General features: G+C 50.9%; 1 protein-coding gene across 1 annotated transcript in view; it reads right to left on the bottom strand.

Moving 5' to 3' along the window:
• Positions 1–10,136, bottom strand: part of LOC116956337 (ephrin-B2-like) — a 159,312-nt gene extending 149,176 nt beyond the window's left edge. Inside the window, exons 1-2 of the mRNA XM_076054120.1 lie at positions 9,264–10,136; positions 6,803–6,861 (exon numbers count right to left, since the gene is read on the bottom strand). The gene's annotated coding sequence lies outside the window, so the exon portion shown is untranslated. The remainder of the gene's footprint in view (positions 1–6,802; positions 6,862–9,263) is intronic.
• Positions 10,137–20,825: the final 10,689 nt, after the last annotated feature.

Raw genomic sequence — 20,825 nt, 5'->3', positions numbered from 1 at the left:
AATTGATGTGTGTCTGTGTGTGGTGTGTCTTTGTGGTGTGTCTGTGTGTGGTGTGTGTGTGTGTGTGTCTGTGTGTGGTCTGTCTGCGTGGTGTGCCTGTGTGTGTGTGTGGTGTGTCTGTGTGTGTGTGTCTGTGTGTGTGTCTGTGTGTGTGTGTGTCTGTGTGTGGTGTGTCTGTGTGTGTGGTGTGTCTGTGTGTGTGTGTGTGTGTCTGTGTGTGTCTGTGTGTGTGTGTCTGTGTGTGGTGTGTCTGTGTGTGTGTCTGTGTGTGGTGTGTGTGTGTCTGTGTGTCTGTGTGTGGTGTGTCTGTGTGTGTGGTGTGTCTGTTTGTGTGTCTGTGTGTCTGTGTGTGGTGTGTGTGTGGTGTGTCTGTGGGTGGTGTGTCTGTGGGTGGTGTGTCTGTGTGTGGTGTGTCTGTGTGTGGTGTGTGTGTGCCTATGTGTGTGTATGTGTGTGTGTCTGTGTGTGTCTGTGTGTGGTGTGTCTGTGTGTGGTGTGTCTGTGTGTGGTGTGTCTGTGTATGTGTGTATGGTGTGTCTGTGTGTGTGTCTGTGTGTGTGTGTGTAACCTGCAGCGCTACACCTATTACCATCATTAGGTGAAAAAACGGTGATCCAATCTCCGACCCCCCAGGAACAGGTTTGCAGATTTGCTGAGCATTTCTGTGAGGTCCTGGGGGAGGGGAAATCCCTTAGGCAGGAAAACATCGTGGCACAAAGTGGGGATGACCCTGCTGAGGGTGCGGTGCCTCAAATATTGGAGGAAGTCACCCACTGTGAGTGGCTGGCTGAGGTGCCATCTGTTGAGGACGTATTGAAGGCGATCCGGAGTCTGAGACCAGGAAAGGCACCGGGCAGAGATGTTATCCCAAGCAAATGCTGAGGGAGGGTGGCGTTTGTGCACAGACTGCCCTATGTGACATCATAACAACAGTCTGGACCACTGGACGGGTTCCGCAGGATTGGAAGGATGCCGTGGTGATCCCCCTCTTTAAGAAGGGGGACTGCACAGACTGTAACAACGACAGCGGCATCTCACTCCTCAGTGTGCCAGGAAAGGTCCTGGCAAGGATTATTCAACATCGCCTTGCCAGGCACGCTGAGGAGAGGCTTGCGGAGCCCCAATGCAGTTTCAGGAAAGGGCGGTCCTGCACATATGCCATATTTTCTGTCCGTCTGCTACAGCAGAGGTGTAGGAAATTCCAGCAAGACCTACATCTCTGCTTTATTGACCTTGTCAAGGCCTATTATACCATCAGTAGGCCTGGGCTCTGGTTTGTTCGTCGTGCTTTTGGAGTCCCTGACCCTCTGCTCACAATCATTAAGGACCTTCATGATGGTGAGCGGGCCCGCGTAAAACTACGTGGCCGGGAGTCAGAGCCATTCCCTGTACACCTTGGGGTGCGACAGGGATGTCCTCTGGCTCCCACATTATTTAACATCTATTTTGACCACGTAGTTCGTAAAGCCTTCAATAGCTGTACCGCGGGAATCTCCATTTGGTACAGATATAATGGAAGGCTGATCGATGCCCGGGTGCGGTCAAGGGATGGCTCCCTATTGCTCAACCACGTTACGTATGGCGATGATTTGGTAATAGCTGCTCATTCAGAGGAGGAGTTGGAGACGTTGCTGCTGAGACTGGAGCGTGCCGCTAAGAGATGGGGCCTTACCATCAGCCCCACCAAAACTAAGCACCTGCCTGGGTATTTTGTACCATCGGACACTCCACCCCCACAACTCCCAATCGGTGATGGGGCAGTTGCGGATAGAGTGGAGAGTTTCCCATACCTGGGCAGTGTGCTTATGACCGGCTCCAGTTTAACAGCAGAGGTCTCACTCCGAATCAGTCGAGCGGCAATATCTTTTCCTGGGTTGCGTAACGCTGTGTGGAAGCTACCTGGTCTGTCACTCCGCACTAAGCTTCAGGTCTTCTCGGCCACGGTCATTCCCTCCCTTCTCTACGCTTGCGAAACGTGGACCCCCCTAATGGAACATCTTCGCCGGTTAGAAACATTTAGGCTAGCCTGCCTACGATCCATCCTGGGTTTAACCAGGCTGGATTGTGTGAGGAGCTCACTATTACTTGAAATATCTGGGCAAGGTCCCATCGGTGAGCTCCTCCGGCAGGCAAGGCTGCGTTGGCTGGGTCATGTAGCCCGCATGCCCAGCCACCGCATGCCGAAACAGCTTTTGTTCGGCCGGATCGAGGGGGCTAAACGGGCGCGGCACGGGCTAGAGAAGAGATGGAGTGATGTGGTACAGGAGGACGTGCAGCTGAGTGGACTTGCCGATGACTGGTACCAGCGGTGTCAAGATCGGCCTCTGTGGAGGAGGCTCGTGAAGGACGCTACTGGGCAGTTGGAGGTAGTCGCCCTCCAACAACAACGGAGGGCGGAGGAGCGACGCTCACAACAACGAGCGGAGCGCCGAGTGGCTAAAGCACAGCAGGTTGGCACAGTAGGGGGCACAGGTGGTACATCAGCCAACCATCTCAGTCAGTCGACCCGTGGCACCTGGGTCTGCCCCGTGACCTCCTGCCAGCGGGCGTTCGACACTTCACGTGGCCTCAAGGTGCACATGGCCTGGCACAAGCGTCGTGGTGACGTCACCGCCACTTAATGGCGAATGGCGGTTGTTGGTGTTGTTGTTGTGGGTGGTGTGTCTGTGTGTGTGTCTGTGTATGTATGTGTGTATGTAGGTAGCTGTGTGTCCATGTATGTGTACCTGCGTACATACACGTATGTGTACATGTGTGTTGTATGTATATGTAGTTGTTCATTTGTGTGTATGTACATGTGTACACGTGTGTGTGTATGGGCATGTGTACACGTGTGTTGTTTATGTGTAGGCGTACACGTGTGTTGTTTATGTGTAGGTGTACACGTGTGTGTATGTGTAGGTGTACACGTGTGTGTATGTAAATGTGTAAATGTGTACACGTGTGTATGTACATGTGTGCACGTGTGTGTATGTACATGTGTACACGTGTGTGTATGTACAGGTCTACACGTGTGTGTATGTGTAGGTGTACACGTGTGTGCGTATGTACACGCGTGAATGTATGTGTATATGTGCATGTATGTTTCGATGTGTACGTTCATTCACGTATGCATTTACAGATGTGTAAACCATATATGTATCTGTGTGTGTATACGTCCGTGTATCTATCTATATGTATATATCTCGGTACGTATATGCAGACCTGTATGATGTGTGTCTGTTCCATGTGTGTATGCCTCAAATGAGTACCTGGTGCGGTGTGTAGTCAACATCGTCACTAGGGAGACAAAGGCGGCCGGGAGTGGTGCTGGCCACGCACTCCCTCGTGTGCCACAGTGCCGGTAGCCTTCATAGGTGCTACTCGCTAACAGCACTTGCCCCAACAGTCTGCTCAGGCTATACGGTGAAACTTTGTCTCTGTATGTAGGTATCTGTATTCATATCTGGATGTATCTGTGTGTATGCATCTGTGTATGGAGGCATCTGCGTGAATGTGTCTCCATGCCTCTGGTTCTGGTTGGTTGTATCTGCGCGTTTGTGTATGTATCTATGCGTGTCTGTGTGTGTCTATATGTGTCTGTATGTATCTGTGCGTGTCTGTATGTATCTGTGCGTGTCTGTATGTATCTGTGCGTGTCTGTATGTATCTGCGAGTGTGTGTATGTATCCGTGCGTGTCTGCGTGTCTATATGTATCTGTGCGTGTCTGTATGTATCTGCGCGTGTATCTGCGCGTGTCTATGCGTGTCTGTATGTATCTGTGCGTGTCTGTATGTATCTGTATGTATCTGTGAGTGTCTGTATGTATCTGCGAGTGTCTGTATGTATCTGCGCGTGTCTGTATGTATCTGCGCGTGTCTGTATGTACCTGCGAGTGTCTGTATGTGTCTGCGTGTATCTGTATGTGTCTGCGAGTGTCTGTATCTGCGTGTGTCTGTATGTATCTGTGAGTGTCTGTATCTGCGAGTGTCTGTACGTATCCGCGCGTGTCTGTATGTATCTGCGAGTATCTGTATGTATCTGCGCGTGTCTGTATGTATCTGCGAGTGTCTGTATGTATCCGCATGTCTGTGTGTATCTCTGTATGTATCTGTATGTACCTGCGCGTGTCTGTATGTATCTGTGCGTGTCTGTATGTATCTGCGAGTGTCTGTATGTATCCGCGTGTCTGTATGTATCTGTATGTATCTGTATGTACCTGCGCGTCTGTATGTATCTGCGAGTGTCTGTATGTATCCGCATGTCTGTATGTATCTGTATGTATCTGTATGTACCTGCGCGTGTCTGTATGTATCTGTGCGTGTCTGTATGTATCTGCGAGCGTCTGTATGTATCTGCGAGTGTCTGTATGTATCTGTACGTGTCTGTATGTATCTGCGAGTGTCTGTATGTATCTGCGAGTGTCTTATGTATCTGAGTGTATGTGTATGTATCTGCGCGTGTCTGTATGTATCTGCGCATGTCTGTATGTATCTGTATGTATCTGCGCGTGTCTGTATGTATCTGCGCGTGTCTGTATGTATCTGCGCGTGTCTGTATGTATATGTGCGTGTCTGTATGTATCTGCGCGTGTCTGTATGTATCTGCGAGTGTCTGTATGTATCTGCGTGTATGTATCTGCAATAATTAGCATGCGTGTATGTATCTGCATGTATCTGAATGTATCAGGGAGTGTGTATCTATATGCGTGTGTGTATCTGTGTGTATGTATCTGTGTGTATCTGTGTGTATGTATCTGTGTGTATCTGTGTGTAAGTATCTGTGTGAATCTGTGTGTATGTATCTGTGTGTATCTATATGTATCTGTGTGTGTGTATGTATCTATATGTATCTGTGTGTATGTATCCATGTGTATCTGTGTGTATGTATCTGTATGTATGTATCTGTGTGTATGTATCTGTGTGTATGTATCTGCATCTGTGTGCATGTATCTGTGTGTATCTGTGTGTATGTATCTGTATGTGTCTGTGTGTATCTGTGTGTATGTATCTGTGTGTATGTATCTGTGTGTATGTATCTATGTGTATCTGTGTGTGTATCTGTGTATGTATCTGTGTGTATATGTCCGTGTGTATCTGTGTGTATGTATCTGTGTGTATGTCTGTGTGTATCTGTGTGTATGTATCTGTGTGTATGTGTCTGTGTGTATGTGTCTGTGTGTATCTGTGTGTATGTATCTATGTGTATCTTGTGTATGTATCTGTATGTATGTATCTGTGTGTATGTATCTGTGTGTGTATCTGTATGTATGTATCTGTAATATGTATCTGTGTGTATGTATCTGGGTGTATGTATCGGTGTGTATCTGTGTGTATGTATCTGTATGTATCTGTGTGTATGTGTCTGTGTGTATCTGTGTGTATGTATCTGTGTATCTGTGTGTGTGTATCTGTGTGTGTATCTATGTGTATCTGTGTGTATGTATCTGTGTGTATGTATCTGTGTGTATGTATCTGTGTGTATGTATATGTGTGTATGTATCTATGTGTATCTGTGTGTATCTGTATGTATCTGTGTGTATCTGTGTATGTATCTGTGTGTATCTGTGTGTATGTATCTGTGTGTATGTACCTGTGTGTATCTGTGTGTATGTATCTGTGTGTATGTGTCTGTGTGTATCTGTGTGTATGTATCTGTTTGTATCTGTGTGTATGTATCTGTGTGTATGTGTCTGTGTGTATCTGTGTGTATGTATCTGTGTGTATGTATATGTGTGTATGTATCTGTGTGTATCTGTGTGTATGCATCTGTGTGCATGTATATGTATGTATCTGTGTGTATCTGTGTGTGTGTATCTGTGTGTATGTATCTGTGTGTATTTATCTGTGTGTGTATGTATCTGTGTGTATGCATCTGTATGTATCTGTGTGTATCTGTGTGTATGTATATGTGTGTATGTGTCTGTGTGTATCTGTGTGTATGTATCTGTATGTATCTGTGTGTATGTGTCTGTGTGTATCTGTGTGTATGTATCTGTGTGTATGTGTCTGTGTGTATGTATCTGTGTGTATCTGTGTGTATCTGTGTGTATCTGTGTGTATGTATCTGTATGTGTCTGTGTGTATCTGTGTGTATGTATCTGTGTGTATGTATCTGTGTGTATGTATCTGTGTGTATGTATCTATGTGTATCTGTGTGTATCTGTGTGTATGTATCTGCGTGTATATGTCTGTGTGTATCTGTGTGTATATGTCTGTGTGTATCTGTGTGTGTATCTGTGTGTATGTGTCTGTGTGTATCTGTGTGTATGTATCTGTGTGTATGTATCTGTGTGTATGTATCTGTGTGTATGTATCTGTGTGTATGTATCTGTGTGTATCTGTGTGTATGTGTCTGTGTGTATCTGTGTGTGTGTGTATCTGTGTGTATGTGTCTGTGTGTATCTGTGTGTGTATCTGTGTGTGTATCTGTGTGTATGTATCTGTGTGTACCTGTGTGTATCTGTGTGTATCTGTGTGTATCTGTGTGTATGTATCTGTGTGTATGTGTCTGTGTGTATCTGTGTGTATGTATCTGTGTGTGTATCTGTGTGTATGTATCTGTGTGTATCTGTGTGTATATGTCTGTGTGTATCTGTGTGTGTATCTGTGTGTATGTATCTGTGTGTATCTGTGTGTATGTATCTGTGTGTATGTATATGTGTGTATCTGTGTGTACCTGTGTGTATCTGTGTGTATCTGTGTGTATGTATGTATCTGTGTGTATGTATATGTGTGTATGTGTCTGTGTGTATCTGTGTGTATGTATCTGTGTGTATGTATCTGTGTGTATGTATCTGTATGTATCTACGTCTGCACCTACCTAACAGCGTGAAGAGTCGTCGATCATTGCTCCCTCCTCCTCCTGCTGCTGCTCCGTCTCTAGCCCACATCAACAAACCATCATCAGCGCCGCCACCACCATCAGCACCACCACCATCAGCACCACCACCATCAGCACCACCACCACCACCACTCCTCCTGCTGCTGCACCCGGTTAGATCACCGTCCGTGAGCGGCGCCTCCTTGAGCGGAGAGTCGCGAATCGACGTCGCGCGTGGGACATCGATTAGCGACGAATCGAGTCGAACGGCGGATGGTGCCGCTGATGATGATGGTGGTGGTGGTACTGATGATGATGGTACTGATGATGATGGTGGTGGGACTGATGATGATGGTGGTGGTACTGATGATGATGGTGGTGGTACTGATGATGATGGTGGTGGTACTGATGATGATGATGGTGGTACTGATGATGATGGTGGTGGTACTGATGATGATGATGGTGGGACTGATGATGATGGTGGTGGTAGACTGATGATGATGGTGGTGGTAGACTGATGATGATGGTGGTGGTACTGATGATGATGGTGGTACTGATGATGATGGTGGTGGTGGTGGTACTGATGATGATGATGGTGGGACTGATGATGATGGTGGTGGTAGACTGATGATGATGGTGGTGGTGGTAGACTGATGATGATGGTGGTGGTGGTACTGATGATGATGGTGGTGGTGGTACTGATGATGATGGTGGTGGTGGTACTGATGGTGATGGTGGTGGTACTGGACTGATGATGATGGTGGTAGACTGATGATGGTGGTGGTACTGGACTGATGATGATGTTGGTGGTACTGATGATGATGGTGGTGGTGGTACTGATGATGATGGTGGTGGTGGTACTGATGATGATGGTGGTACTGATGATGATGATGATGGTGGTACTGATGATGATGATGGTGGTGGTACTGATGATGATGGTGGTACTGATGATGATGATGGTGGTGGTACTGATGATGATGATGGTGGTGGTACTGATGATGGTGGTGGTACTATGATGATGGTGGTGGTACTATGATGATGGTGGTGGTACTGATGATGGTGGTGGTGGTACTGATGATGGTGGTGGTGCTGCTGATGATGATGGTGGGACTGATGATGATGGTGGTACTGATGATGATGGTGGTGGTGGTACTGATGATGATGGTACTGATGATGATGGTGGTGGTACTGATGATGATGGTGGTGGTACTGATGATGATGGTGGTGGTGGTACTGATGATGATGGTGGTGGTGGTACTGATGATGATGGTGGTGGTGGTACTGATGATGATGGTACTGATGATGGTGGTGGTACTGGACTGATGATGATGTTGGTGGTACTGATGATGATGGTGGTGGTGGTACTGATGATGATGGTGGTGGTGGTACTGATGATGATGGTGGTACTGATGATGATGATGGTGGTACTGATGATGATGATGGTGGTGGTACTGATGATGATGATGATGGTGGTACTGATGATGGTGGTGGTACTGATGATGATGATGGTGGTGGTACTGATGATGGTGGTGGTACTATGATGATGGTGGTGGTACTATGATGATGGTGGTGGTACTGATGATGGTGGTGGTGGTACTGATGATGGTGGTGGTGCTGCTGATGATGATGGTGGGACTGATGATGATGGTGGTACTGATGATGATGGTGGTGGTGGTACTGATGATGATGGTACTGATGATGATGATGGTGGTACTGATGATGATGGTGGTGGTGGTACTGATGATGATGATGGTGGTACTGATGATGATGATGGTGGTACTGATGATGATGATGGTGGTACTGATGATGATGATGGTGGTACTGATGATGATGATGGTGGTACTGATGATAATGATGGTGGTGGGACTGATGATGATGGTACTGATGATGATGGTGGTACTGATGATAATGATGGTGGTGGTACTGATGATTTTGGTGGTACTGATGATAATGATGATGGTGGTACTGCTGATGATGATGGTTACTGCTGATGACAGTGACGATGATGCTGCTGATGTAGAATGTTTATAATAGTGCTGCTGCTGATGTTTACTGCTGATGATGATGTTTCCTGTTGACAGTAGTGCAGCAGCTGATGATGATGTTCACTGCTGATGATAGTGCAGCAGCTGATGATGATGATGTTGCTGATGATGATGTTTGTAGTTGATGGCGTGTGCGCTGCTGGTAATGTTGGATGCTGATGGTGATTCTTCTCCTACTTCCGCTGATGATGATGCCGCTGATATTACTGCTGCTGATGATGATGATTGTTTACTGCTGCTGATGATGCTGCTTCTGATGATGAAGCTGCAGTTTCTGCGGATGATGATATTTGCCGCTTCTGCTGCCGATCATTATACTGCTGCTGATGACGATGTTTTTCTTACTGCTGCTGATGATGATGGTGTTTCAACTGCTGCTGCTGATGATGATAGTTATTGATGTGAGAGCGACTCACTGAGATTCGTAAATATCTTCAATCGCTGTCTTCTCTCTCTCTCTCTCCCTTCTTCGCGATCTCTCTCTCTCTGTCTCTCTCCTCCTCTCTTCCTGTGCGTCTCTCTCTCCCTGTGTCTCTTTCCCTCTGTCTCTCTCCCTGTGTGTGTCTCCCTGTGTGTGTCTCTCTCTCCCTGTGTGTCTCTTTCCCTGTGTCTCTCTCCTCCTCTCTCCCTGTGTCTCTCTCCTCTCTTCCTGTGTGTCTCTCACTCTCTGCGTGTGTCTCTCACTCTCTGCGTGTGTCTCTCACTCTCTGCGTGTGTCTCTCACTCTCTGTGTCTCTCTCCTCCTCTCTTCCTGTGTGTGTGTCTCCCTGTGTGTCTCTCGCTCTGTGTCTCTCTCCTCCTCTCTCCCTGTGTGTGTGTCTCCCTGTGTGTGTGTCTCCCTGTGTGTGTGTCTCCCTGTGTGTGTGTCTCCCTGTGTGTCTCTCACTCTCTGTCTCTCTCCTCCTCTCTTCCTGTGTGTCTCACTCTCTGTGTCTCTCTCCTCCTCTCTTCCTGTGTGTCTCACTCTCTGTGTCTCTCTCCTCCTCTCTTCCTGTGTCTCTCACTCTCTGTGTCTCTCTCCTCTCTTCCTGTGTGTGTGTCTCTCACTCTCTCCTCTCTTGCTGTGTGTCTCTCACTCTCTGTGTCTCTCTCCTCCTCACTCTCTGCGTGTGTCTCTCTGCTCTGTGTGTATCTCTCCTCCTCTCTTCCTGCGTGTGTCTATCTCTGCTCTGTGTGTATCTCCTCCTCTCCCCTCCTCACTAATTCTCGCAAATGAACGACACGAGGAATGATGGAGAGAGCGAGCGAGTTTCTTTGAGGCTGTTTCACTGGGGGAGAGGGTGGGGGGGTTGGGGGGGGTGGAGGCGTGGTGTGGGGGTGGGGATGGTGGTGGTAGGAGATTTAGGATGTGTGTAGGGTTGGTGGTGTGTGTGTGTGTAGGGTTGGTGGTGTGTGTGTGTGTAGGGTGGTGGTGTGTGTAGGGTGGTGGTGTGTGTGTGTGTAGGGTGGTGGTGTGTGTAGGGTTGGTGGTGTGTGTGTGTAGGCTTGGTGGTGTGTATAGGATGGTGGTGTGTGTGTGTAGGGTTGGTGGTGTGTGTGTGTGTAGGGTTGGTGGTATGTATGTAGGGTTGGTGGTATGTATGTAGGGTTGGTGTGTGTGTGTAGGATGGTGGTGTGTGTGTGTGTAGGGTGGTGGTGTGTGTGTGTGTGTAGGGTTGGTGGTGTGTGTAGGGTTGGTGGTGTGTATAAGATGGTGGTGTGTGTGTGTAGGGTTGGTGGTGTGTGTGTGTAGGGTTTGTGGTATGTATGTAGGGTTGGTGTGTGTGTGTGTAGGATGGTGGTGTGTTTGTGTAGGGTGGTGGTGTGTGTAGGATGGTATTGTGTGTAGGGTTGGTGGTGTGTGTGTGTATGTAGGGTTGGTGGTGTGTGTGTGTAGGGTGATGTGTGTGTGTGGTGGTGAGTGTAGAGTGGTGGTGGTGTGTATAGAGTGGTGGTGGTGTGTGTGTGTGTGTAGGATGGTGGTGGTGGAACGAGATTTAGGATGTGTGTAGGGTTGGTGGTGTGTGTGTAGGGTTGGTGGTGTGTGTGTGTAGGGTTGGTGGTGTGTGTAGGATGGTGGTGTGGGTGTATAGGGTTGGTGGTGTGTGTGTAGGGTTGGTGGTGTGTGTGTGTGTGTAGGGTTGGTGGTGTGTGTGTAGGGTGGTGGTGTGTGTGTGTAGGATGGTGGTGTGTGTGTGTGTGGTGTGTGTAGAGTGGTGGTGGTGTGTGTGTGTAGGAGGGTGGTGTGTAGGATGGTGGTGGTGGTGGTGGTAGGAGATTTAGGATGTGTGTAGGGTTGGTGGTGTGTGTGTGTCGGGTTGGTGGTGTGTGTGTAGGATTGGTGGTGTGTGTGTGTAGGGTGGTTTGTGTGTGTAGGATGGTGGTGTGTGTGTAGGATGGTGGTGTGTGTAGGATGGTGGTGGTGTGTGTAGGATGGTGGTGTCTGTGTAGAATGATGGTGTGTGTGTAGGGTTGTGTGTGTGTAGGATGGTGGTGTCTGTGTAGGATGGTGGTGTCTGTGTAGGATGGTGGTGGTGTGTGTAGGATGGTGGTGTCTGTGTAGGATGGTGGTGTGTGTGTGTAGGGTTGTGTGTGTGTAGGTTGGTGGTGTGTGTCTGTAGCGTGGTGGTGTGTGTGTGTGTAGGATAGTGGTGCTGTGTGTAGGATGGTGCTGTGTGTAGGATGGTGGTGTGTGTAATATAGTGCTGTGTGTAGGATGGTGGTGTGTGTGTGTAGGATGGTGGTGCTGTGTGTAGGATGGTGCTGTGTGTAGGATGGTGGTGCTGTGTGTAGGATGGTGGTGTGTGTGTGTAGGATGGTGGTGTGTGTGTGTAGGATGGTGCTGTGTGTAGGATTGTGCTGTGTGTAGGATGGTGGTGTGTGTAGGATAGTGGTGTGTGTAGGATGGTGGTGTGTGTAGGATGGTGGTGTGTGTGTGTGTAGGATAGTGGTGTGTGTGTGTAGGATGGTGGTGTGTGTAGTATAGTGGTGCTGTGTGTAGGATGGTGGTGTGTGTGTGTAGGATGGTGGTGTGTGTGTGTAGGATGGTGGTGTGTGTAGGATGGTGGTGTGTGTGTGTAGGATGGTGGTGTGTGTAGGATGGTGGTGTGTGTGTGTAGGATGGTGGTGTGTGTAGGGTGGTGGTGTGTGTAGGATGGTGGTGTGTGTGTGTAGGATGGTGGTGTGTGTGTGTAGGATGGTGGTGTGTGTAGGATGGTGGTGTATATAGGATAGTGGTGTGTGTATAGGTTAGTGGTGTGTGTTGGACAGTGGTGTGTGTGTAGGATAGTGGTGTGTGTGTGTAATGTGTGTATGTGTGTGTAGGGTGGTGGTGTGTGTGTGTGTGTAGTGTGTGTGTGATGTGTGTGTGTGTCTGTCCGGCAAAAACAACCCCCGACCTCCTCGTTGGTGCCGGACGGCAACGCTGTGGTGAGCAGTGTCGTGGGGGGAGGTCCAATTCCGAGTGGCCATTCCCCTCATGGCGTTTGTAACCACCACAGTGGGCAAATGGGGGCTCTGGACAGGTGCGAGGGGCTGGTAACCCCTCCACCTTCAATTAATTACCACGATACCACGAAATAAAACTCTTATTAAGCTTGTGCCGGAGGCCCCGGGTGGACAGGAGTCTATGACGTCTCCTGGCCAAACCACATTTGGCGGAGGCAGGATATTGAATCCTTGCGCTTGAGGTTCCTCCAGAAACAACAAAAAGCCACTGCGGGTGGCCACGTGGAATGTTCGAATGTTCACTGCTGAGGAGAGGCTTCCACTCCTCTGTCAGGAGCTGGACCGGTACCGCCTGGGTCCCTGTGGTATTCAGGAGGTCCGGTGGACGTAGGCCTCGGCAAGGTAAGGTAAAAGGTAAAAACAACGAGCCTACCTTTGCCCTACTTTTCACCTTACCACAATACAATCACTCTACCCTTCCTTTTATCCTTTAGCAAGGTAAAAGGTCAAAAGCAACGAGCCTACCTTTACATTACCTTTTACCCTTACCCCCATACAAATTACCCGATTACAGGGTAATTACTGGGGTACTACACATGAACAAGGTTTATAACAGGTAAATGCGAGGCAGAGCGCTTTAGTCACATAGAAGACTCTCGATGATTCCAATTTTAAATGGAGGCCACGGACTGCGCCACAAAGCTTTTAGCGAGCGGTAAAAAAAGGTTCATAATAAAGGTGTTTGGGTTAGATCGCGTTATTTATAAATGTGTCGTAACCCTCCACCACCCGACACGGCCAATCAGCAAAAAAGTGTCACGTTGACAAAAGACAAATAGTTCACTACTTTAGCCCACCGGTGTGTTGAAGAGTGAATCCACAACATTTACAGTTTGGATACGACGTTTCGCTGGTAATTACATCCAGCATCATCGGGCAATTCGCCAGAATGGTAAAGCCCTCACTTATATTGGTCGCGAAAGCCTACGTGTAAAACTGGTCAACAAGGTATTTACTGGGTAATACTTCGCGCTACCTTTACCCTACCGGGTAATTCTTCCGTGCTACCTTTACCCTACCCTTTACCTAACCCCTTGGCATGTCGACACCTTTACCTTTACCCTTTAACCCGGTAAAAAGGGTAAATTACCTAACTTTGCCGAGGCCTAGGTGGACCGGCTCTGGCTCCTGCCACCATGAGTGATGGACAGTCCTCTACTCGGGGCATGAGACTGCCAAACAACAGGGAGTGGCTCTTCTTCTGAACAAAAGAATGAAGGGGCAGTGGGAGCGTAGCGGTGAGGTGTGGGAAGCTGTAAGCCCCAGGCTACTTTGGGCTCGCCTTCCCATCAACCAGAGGCAAGGAGTGGTGGTCGTGGTTACTTATGCCCCCACTGAAGACGAACATCCGTGGAGGGATGCAGGCAAGACCAATGAGTCAGATGCCTTCTATGAACTCCTGTCACAGGTGCTAGCTAAAGTGGCCCCTCGGGATAGAGTCATTCTGTTGGGTGGCTTCAGTATCATTGTCATGATACTGGTACCTGGTCTGGAGTGATTGGAAGGCATTGGCTAGATCAGCTCAATAACAACAGTAGCAGGCTGCTAGATTTTTGTGCAGCCCATGGGCTTGTAATTACCAACACGCTGTTTCGGCATTGGCGCATCCACACAACATCATGGATGCATCCCGGGTCCAACCAAGAACATCTGCTGGACTACATAGTGGTGGAATAGCGGATGGGGGCCCATGTCCTTGACACCAGGACCTACCGTATAGCTAATCTGCCCACTGGCCATCGACTTTTCATCTGTAAGATGCGCCTGCCATTCTTCCACTCCGGTGGTGGATGGGCACCCAGGACCCATAGTGGCCTGGTCTCAGCTAGCTTATGAAAGTTGCAAGCGAGATTTTCATCATCGCTTGCGGCTGGGGTTGGCATCGTCCTCCACTCCACCTGATGTCGAAGGGAAATGGGCGAGGTTTAGGACTATGGCTCATGCAGCTGCAATGGCTGCTTTGGGTACACGGTCCAGACCTCCTCAGAGACCGTGACTGATAGAAGAGGTGTTCAGGCTGGCTGAGAAAAAGCGACAGGCCCACTCTCATCGTCTACAGCCTCCCACTCAGAGAATGAGGAGGCCTACCGCAGCCTTCACTCGGAGGTTCGGAGAGCCGTGAGGCGCTGCAAGGATGGGTGGTTGTCGCAGGTTGCTGGGGAGATGGAGTCTGCCTTAGTGGTCCGTGATCACAAATCTCTATTCAACTCCATCAAAAAAGTAATCTGCAGCGCCACACCTATTACCATCATTAGAGGAAAAAACGGTGATCCATTCTCCGACCCCCAGGAACAGGTTTTCAGATTTGCTGAGCATTTCTGTGAGGTCCTGGGGGAGGGGAAATCCCTCAGCCAAGAAAACATCGTGGCACAAAGTGAGGATGAGCCTGCTGAGGCTGCGGTGCCTCAAATATTGGAAGAAGTCACCCCCTGTGAGTGGCTGGCTGTGGTGCCATCTGTTGAGGAAGTACTGAAGGCAATCCGGAGTCTGAGAACAGGAAAGGCACCGGGCAGAGATGATCTCCCAAGCGAAATGCTGAGGGAGGGTGGCGTTTGTGCACAGACTGCCCTATATGACATCATAACAACAGTCTGGACCACTGGACGGGTTCCGCAGGATTGGAAGGATGCCCTGGTGGTCCCCCTCTTTAAGAAGGGGGACCGCACAGACTGTAACAACTACAGGGGCATCTTACTCCTCAGTGTGCCGGGTAAAAGGTCCTGGCAAGGATTATACAACATCTCCTCGCCAGGCACGCTGAGAAGAGGCTTGCGGAGCCCCAATGCGGTTTCAGGAAAGGGCGGTCCTGCACAGATGCCATATTTTTTGTCCGTCTGCTACAGCAGAGGTGTAGGGAATTCCAGCAAGACCTACATCTCTGCTTTATTGACCTGGTCAAGGCCTATGATACAATCAGTAGGCCTGGGCTCTGAGTTGTTCTTCGTGCTTTTGGAGTCCCTGACCCTCTGCTCACGATCATTAATGACCTTCATGATGGTGAGCGGGCCCGGGTAAAACTACGTGGCCGGGAGTCAGAGCCATTCCCTGTACACCTTGGGGTGCGACAGGGATGTCCTCTGGCTCCCACATTATTTAACATCTATTTTGACCACGTAGTTCGTAAAGCCTTCAATAGCTGTACCGGGGGAATCTCCATCTGGTACAGATATAATGGGAGGCTGATTGATGCCCGGGTGCGGTGAAGGGATGGCTCCCTATTGCTCAATCACTTTATGTATGCCGATGATTTGGTAATAGCTGCTCATTCAGAGGAGGAATTGGAAACGCTGCTGCTGAGACTGGAGCGTGCCACTAAGAGATGGGGCCTTACCATCAGCCCCACCAAAACTAAGCACCTGCCTGGGTATTTTGTACCATTGGACACTCCACCCCCACAACTCCCAATCGGTGATGGGGCAGTTGTGGAGAGAGTGGAGAGTTTCCCATACCTGGGCAGTGTGCTTATGACCGGCTCCAGTTTAACAGCAGAGGTCTCACTCCGAATCAGTCGAGGGGCAATATCTTTTCATCGGTTGCGTAACGCTGTGTGGAAGCTACCTGGTCTGTCGCTCCACACTAAGCTTCAGGTCTTCTCGGCCACGGTCATTCCCTCCCTTCTCTACGCTTGCGAAACGTGGACCCCTCTAATGGAACATCTTCGCCGGTTAGAAACATTTAGGCTAGCCTGCCTACGATCCATCCTGGGTTTAACCAGGCTGGATTGTGTGAGGAGCTCACAAATCTTAGAAAGATCTGGGCAAGGTCCCATCGGTGAGCTCCTCCGACAGGCAAGGCTGCGTTGGCTGGGTCATGTAGCCCGCATGCCCAGCCACCGCATGCCGAAACAGCTTTTGTTCGGCCGGATCGAGGGGGCTAAACGGGCGTGGCACGGGCTAGAGAAGAGATGGAGTGATGTGGTACAGGAGGACGTGGAGCTGAGTGGACCTGCCGATGACTGGTACCAGCGGTGTCAAGATCGGCCTCTATGGAGGAGGCTCGTGAAGGATGCTACTGGGCAGTTGGAGGCAGTCGCCCTCCAACAACAACGGAGGGTGGAGGAGCGATGCTCACAACAACCAGCGGAGCGCCGGGTGGCTAAAGCACAGCAAGTTGGCACAGTAGGGGGCACAGGTGGTGTATCAGCCACTCATCTCAGTCAGTCGATCCGTGGCACATGGGTTTGCCCCGTGACCTCCTTCCAGTGGGCGTTCGACAATTCACGTGGCCTCAAGGTGCACATAGCCTGGTTCAAGCGTCGTGGTGGCGTCACCGCCACTTAGTGGCGAATAGCGGTTGTTGTCGTGAATGTGTAGCAATGTTGGTGTGTGTGTATGGGGAGCTGTCGTGTAGCAGTTAGCGCTACGCTGTGCTATGAATCTGGCGACCCGGGTTCGATTCCCGCTCACGGCCAACACCGGTGACGATTATCTGAACTGGTCTTGGGCCTCCTCTAGGTCGACTCAGCCTCAAATTAGTACCTGGTGCGGTCATCGCCACTGAAGAAGACAAAGGCGGTCGGGCGTGGTTCTGGCCACCCACCCCGTCGTGTGCCGTGTCGGCCTTCATAGGTGCTCTCTAACAGCACTTGCCCCAACAGCCTGTTAAGGCTATACGGGGGATCTTTGTCTTTGTGGGGAGGGGTGGCGCATCGGTTAGCGCACTGTTACTATCCCGGCGACCCGGGTTCGATTCCCGCTCACGGCCACCACCACCAACACCCATTGACGATTATCTGAATCGGTGCTGGGCCTCTCCTAGATCGACTCAGCCTCAAATTAGTACCTGCGGTGCGGTGTGCAGTAAACATCGACATTGGGGAAGGCAAAGGCGGCCGGGCGTGGCACTGTCCACCCACACCCCCTCGTGTTGCCACAGAGCCGGCCTTTACAGAGCCGGCCTTCACAGAGCGATGCTTCTCCTCGCCAACAGCACTTTGCCCCCTGAGGGGTCTGCTCAGGCTGCACGGGGGATCTTTGTCCTTGCCTATTGGGAAGATTTCGTTGTCATGGCAATAGTACCGCTGATGATGCCGCTGCTGCTGATGATGATGATTATGGTGGTGGTGATCGGGTTTAGGAGATGGCGTGCGTGCGTGCGTGTAAGGTGGTCTCGAGCACGGAGGGCAGAGGAGCGACGCTCACAACAACGCGCGGTAGCGCCGGGCGGATAAAATGCAGCGAGTTGGCACAGTTGGGGGGTGGGGGGCGGGTACAGCTGGTGGTGCATCTAGCGGTCATCTCAGTCAGCCGACCCATGGCACCACCTGCTGGGTCTATCGCGAGACCTCCTGCACCTAGCCTGGCACAGGAGGGGGTACAGCTGGTGGTGCATCTAGCGGTCATCTCAGTCAGCCGACCCATGGCACCACCTGCTGGGTCTGTCGCGAGACCTCCTGCACCTAGCCTGGCACAGGAAGGGGTACAGCTGGTGGTGCATCTAGCGGTCATCTCAGTCAGCCGACCCATGACACCACCTGCTGGGTCTGTCGCGAGACCTCCTGCACCTAGCCTGGCACAGGAGGGGGTACAGCTGGTGGTGCATCTAGCGGTCATCTCAGTCAGCCGACCCATGGCACCACCTGCTGAGTCTGTCGCGAGACCTACTGCACCTAGCCTGGCACAGTAGGGGGTACAGCTGGTGGTGCATCTAGCGGTCATCTCAATCAGCCGACCCATGGCACCACCTGCTGGGTCTGTCGCGAGACCTCCTGCACCTAGCCTGGCACAGGCTAGGTGCAGGTGGTCATGGTGATGTGGGTAGTTAAAGTAACGTATATACCAGGTTCCTCTGTGTGCATATAAATCAGTGACGTGCGGTGAGGTCAATGGCTGGGGAGGCACAGGCTCGTGCCAGAGCCAGATTCACACACTGAGGGGGGCGTGGCCTCACGAAGGGGGGCGTGTCTGACACGCCCCCCTCAGTGAGGCAGATGTGATAGCTGCCTCCCCTGGTGATTTTTCATTGCAGTTTCATGACGAGACCAGCGAGCCTAAATATCTTTATACACATACACGTGAAATAAGTTACCTGGAGTATGGAAGGCGAGGAGGACATGAAATGAAGGGGTCTACAAACATTACATTGGTGACACACAGAGAGATAGTAACAGGCACGCGTTTATTGCCCGCGCTCAATCCAGTTACTGAGGGGTTGCGCAATCAGAGGGGAGGCTGAGCTCGTCGCTGCCTCACCTCTCGTCTCTTGCTGTATTTGCAGCGGAGCTCCGCAAATTTCGGCGATTTTGACTATAAAAATGATTGGAATCGTACAGAAACGACATTTATAACACAGATCAGTGGAAAAAAAAATGTTTAATATTTATTTTATTGTATTCTTCTTTTTTTTCTTCCGCAACAGCTATTATCACTGGAGTTAGCCAGGTGAGGCTCTCCCTCCCCTGACCGCACGTCTCTGATATACATACACATTGATGCGTGTAATCGTCAACTGTGCATATACGTACATGGTGGCGCACGCGCGCGTGTGTGTGTGTACTTCTACACACACAACAGCGATGTGTGTACTGTTTATATTCAGACGTCTGCGTATATATCTCATCAGATCTCGGAAGCTAAGCAGGATTTTTTTTGAGCCTGGATAAAGTCCCTTGATGGGCCGCCACCACAATGCATAGCAGGTGCCATAGGCTGCTTCGAGACTCGGGGCAGCAGAATGCAATCCACTGTTGTACTGTACTGATATGTTTTCTTTGGGTCTGTCGGTAAAGCCACGTAGGTATAAAAAAAAATGTATTTTTTTACGTGCCTTTACCGAAAGACCCAAAGAATATGAATTCCTGCAGTCACGAAAGCTTTAAGTCAAGATGTACTGATATGCTCTAGCAACTGTGACCAGGTCGGTGAAGTATGGCCAAATAACTCTCTCGCTCTCAGCGATCTTTCTCGCTCTCCCCCACATTATCTCCTCCCCACCACTCCCCCCTCTATAATATCTCCCCACTCCCCCCCCCTCTCTCCCCCACATTATCTCCTCCCCCACCACTCCCCCCCCCATCTCTCTAATATCTCCCACCCCCCCCTCTCTCCCCCACATTATCTCCTCTCCCCCTCCCTCTCTCCCCACCCCCCCCTCTCTCCCACTCCCTCCTCACTCCCCCCTCTCTCTAATATCTCCCCACTCTCTCCCCACTCTCTCCCACTCTCTCCCCACTCTCCCCCTCTCTCTCCACTCTCTCCCCACTCTCCCCCTCTCTCTCTCCTATCCCTTCTCTGTCTCTCCCTACACTCTCTCTCTGTGTATCATATCACTTCTCCCTCTCTCTACTCTCCCCGTTTCTCTAAAATCTCCCACCATCTCCCCTCTTTATTTTATCTCCCCCCCCCCTCATCGTCCATCTATCTCTCCTCTCTCATCATTCCAGCTCCCCAACTCTCTCTACCCCTCCTCTCCCCCCCCCCCCATCCATGCTCTCTATCTCTCTCCCTCTGCTCTTCCACACACTCTGTCTCAATCTCCACTCATCTATCCCCATCTCCCTTCTCTCACCGATCGTTCTCCCCCCTCCCTGCTCAGCTCTCTATCCCCATTCCCCATTCTTTCTCCCCTCCTCTCTCCCCCCCTCTCTCCCCCCCCTCTCCCCACCCATCTCCACTCTCTCCCACCTCCACGCCCCTCTCTCCCCCATCTCCCCCTCTATCCCCCCTCTCCCCACCCTCTCTCCACCCATCTCCGCACTCTCCCCCCACCCACGCTGCCCTCTCTCCCCCTTCTGTTCTCCATCCCCCCCCTCCACCCCCCTCTCCCCCCCTCCCCCCCCCCCCTCTGTTCTCCATCCCCCCCCTCTCTCCACTCTCCCCCCTCTCTTCCCCCCCCTCTCTCCCCCCTCTCCCTCTCTCTCTCCCCCATCTCCGCACTCTCCCCCGCCCCCTCTCTCCCTAACCTATCCCCACCCACTCTCTCCCCATCTCTCTCCCCCACTCTCTCCTCCCCCATCTCCGCACTCTCCCCCCGCCCCCTCTCTCCATAACCTATCCCCACCCACTCTCTCCCCACTCTCTCCCCACTCTCTCTCCCCCCATCTCCGCACTCTCCCCCCGCCCCCTCTCTCCCTAACCTATCCCCACCCACTCTCTCCCCACTCTCTCCCCACTCTCTCTCCCCCCATCTCCGCACTCTCCCCCCGCCCCCTCTCTCCCTAACCTATCCCCTCCCACTCTCTCCCCACTCTCTCCCCTAATTGCTCCCTGCTCGCTCAGCACGTGTCTGGACGCCACCACCTCCGTTAATTCTCCATTTTTTATTTCCTCGCTCCTCGCTCGCCGTCTTCTCGCCCCCCCCACCTCTCTCTGCGCTGAATGTGGCGTTCGTTGTGATGGCTGCACAGAGACAAAGGTCCCCCGTGTAGCCCGTGACAGACTGTCGGGGCAAGTGCTGCCCGTACAGAGACAAAGGTCCCCCGTGTAGCCCGTGACAGACTGTCGGGGCAAGTGCTGCCCGTACAAAGACAAATGTCCCCCGTGTAGCCCGTGACA

Source organism: Petromyzon marinus, chromosome 64, assembly GCF_048934315.1.
Source record: "Petromyzon marinus isolate PM22_M1 ecotype Great Lakes invasive population chromosome 64, UKy_Petmar_22M1.pri1.0, whole genome shotgun sequence".
NCBI classification, from domain to species: domain Eukaryota; kingdom Metazoa; phylum Chordata; class Hyperoartia; order Petromyzontiformes; family Petromyzontidae; genus Petromyzon; species Petromyzon marinus.
This window is presented reverse-complemented; position numbering and strand designations above follow the sequence as displayed.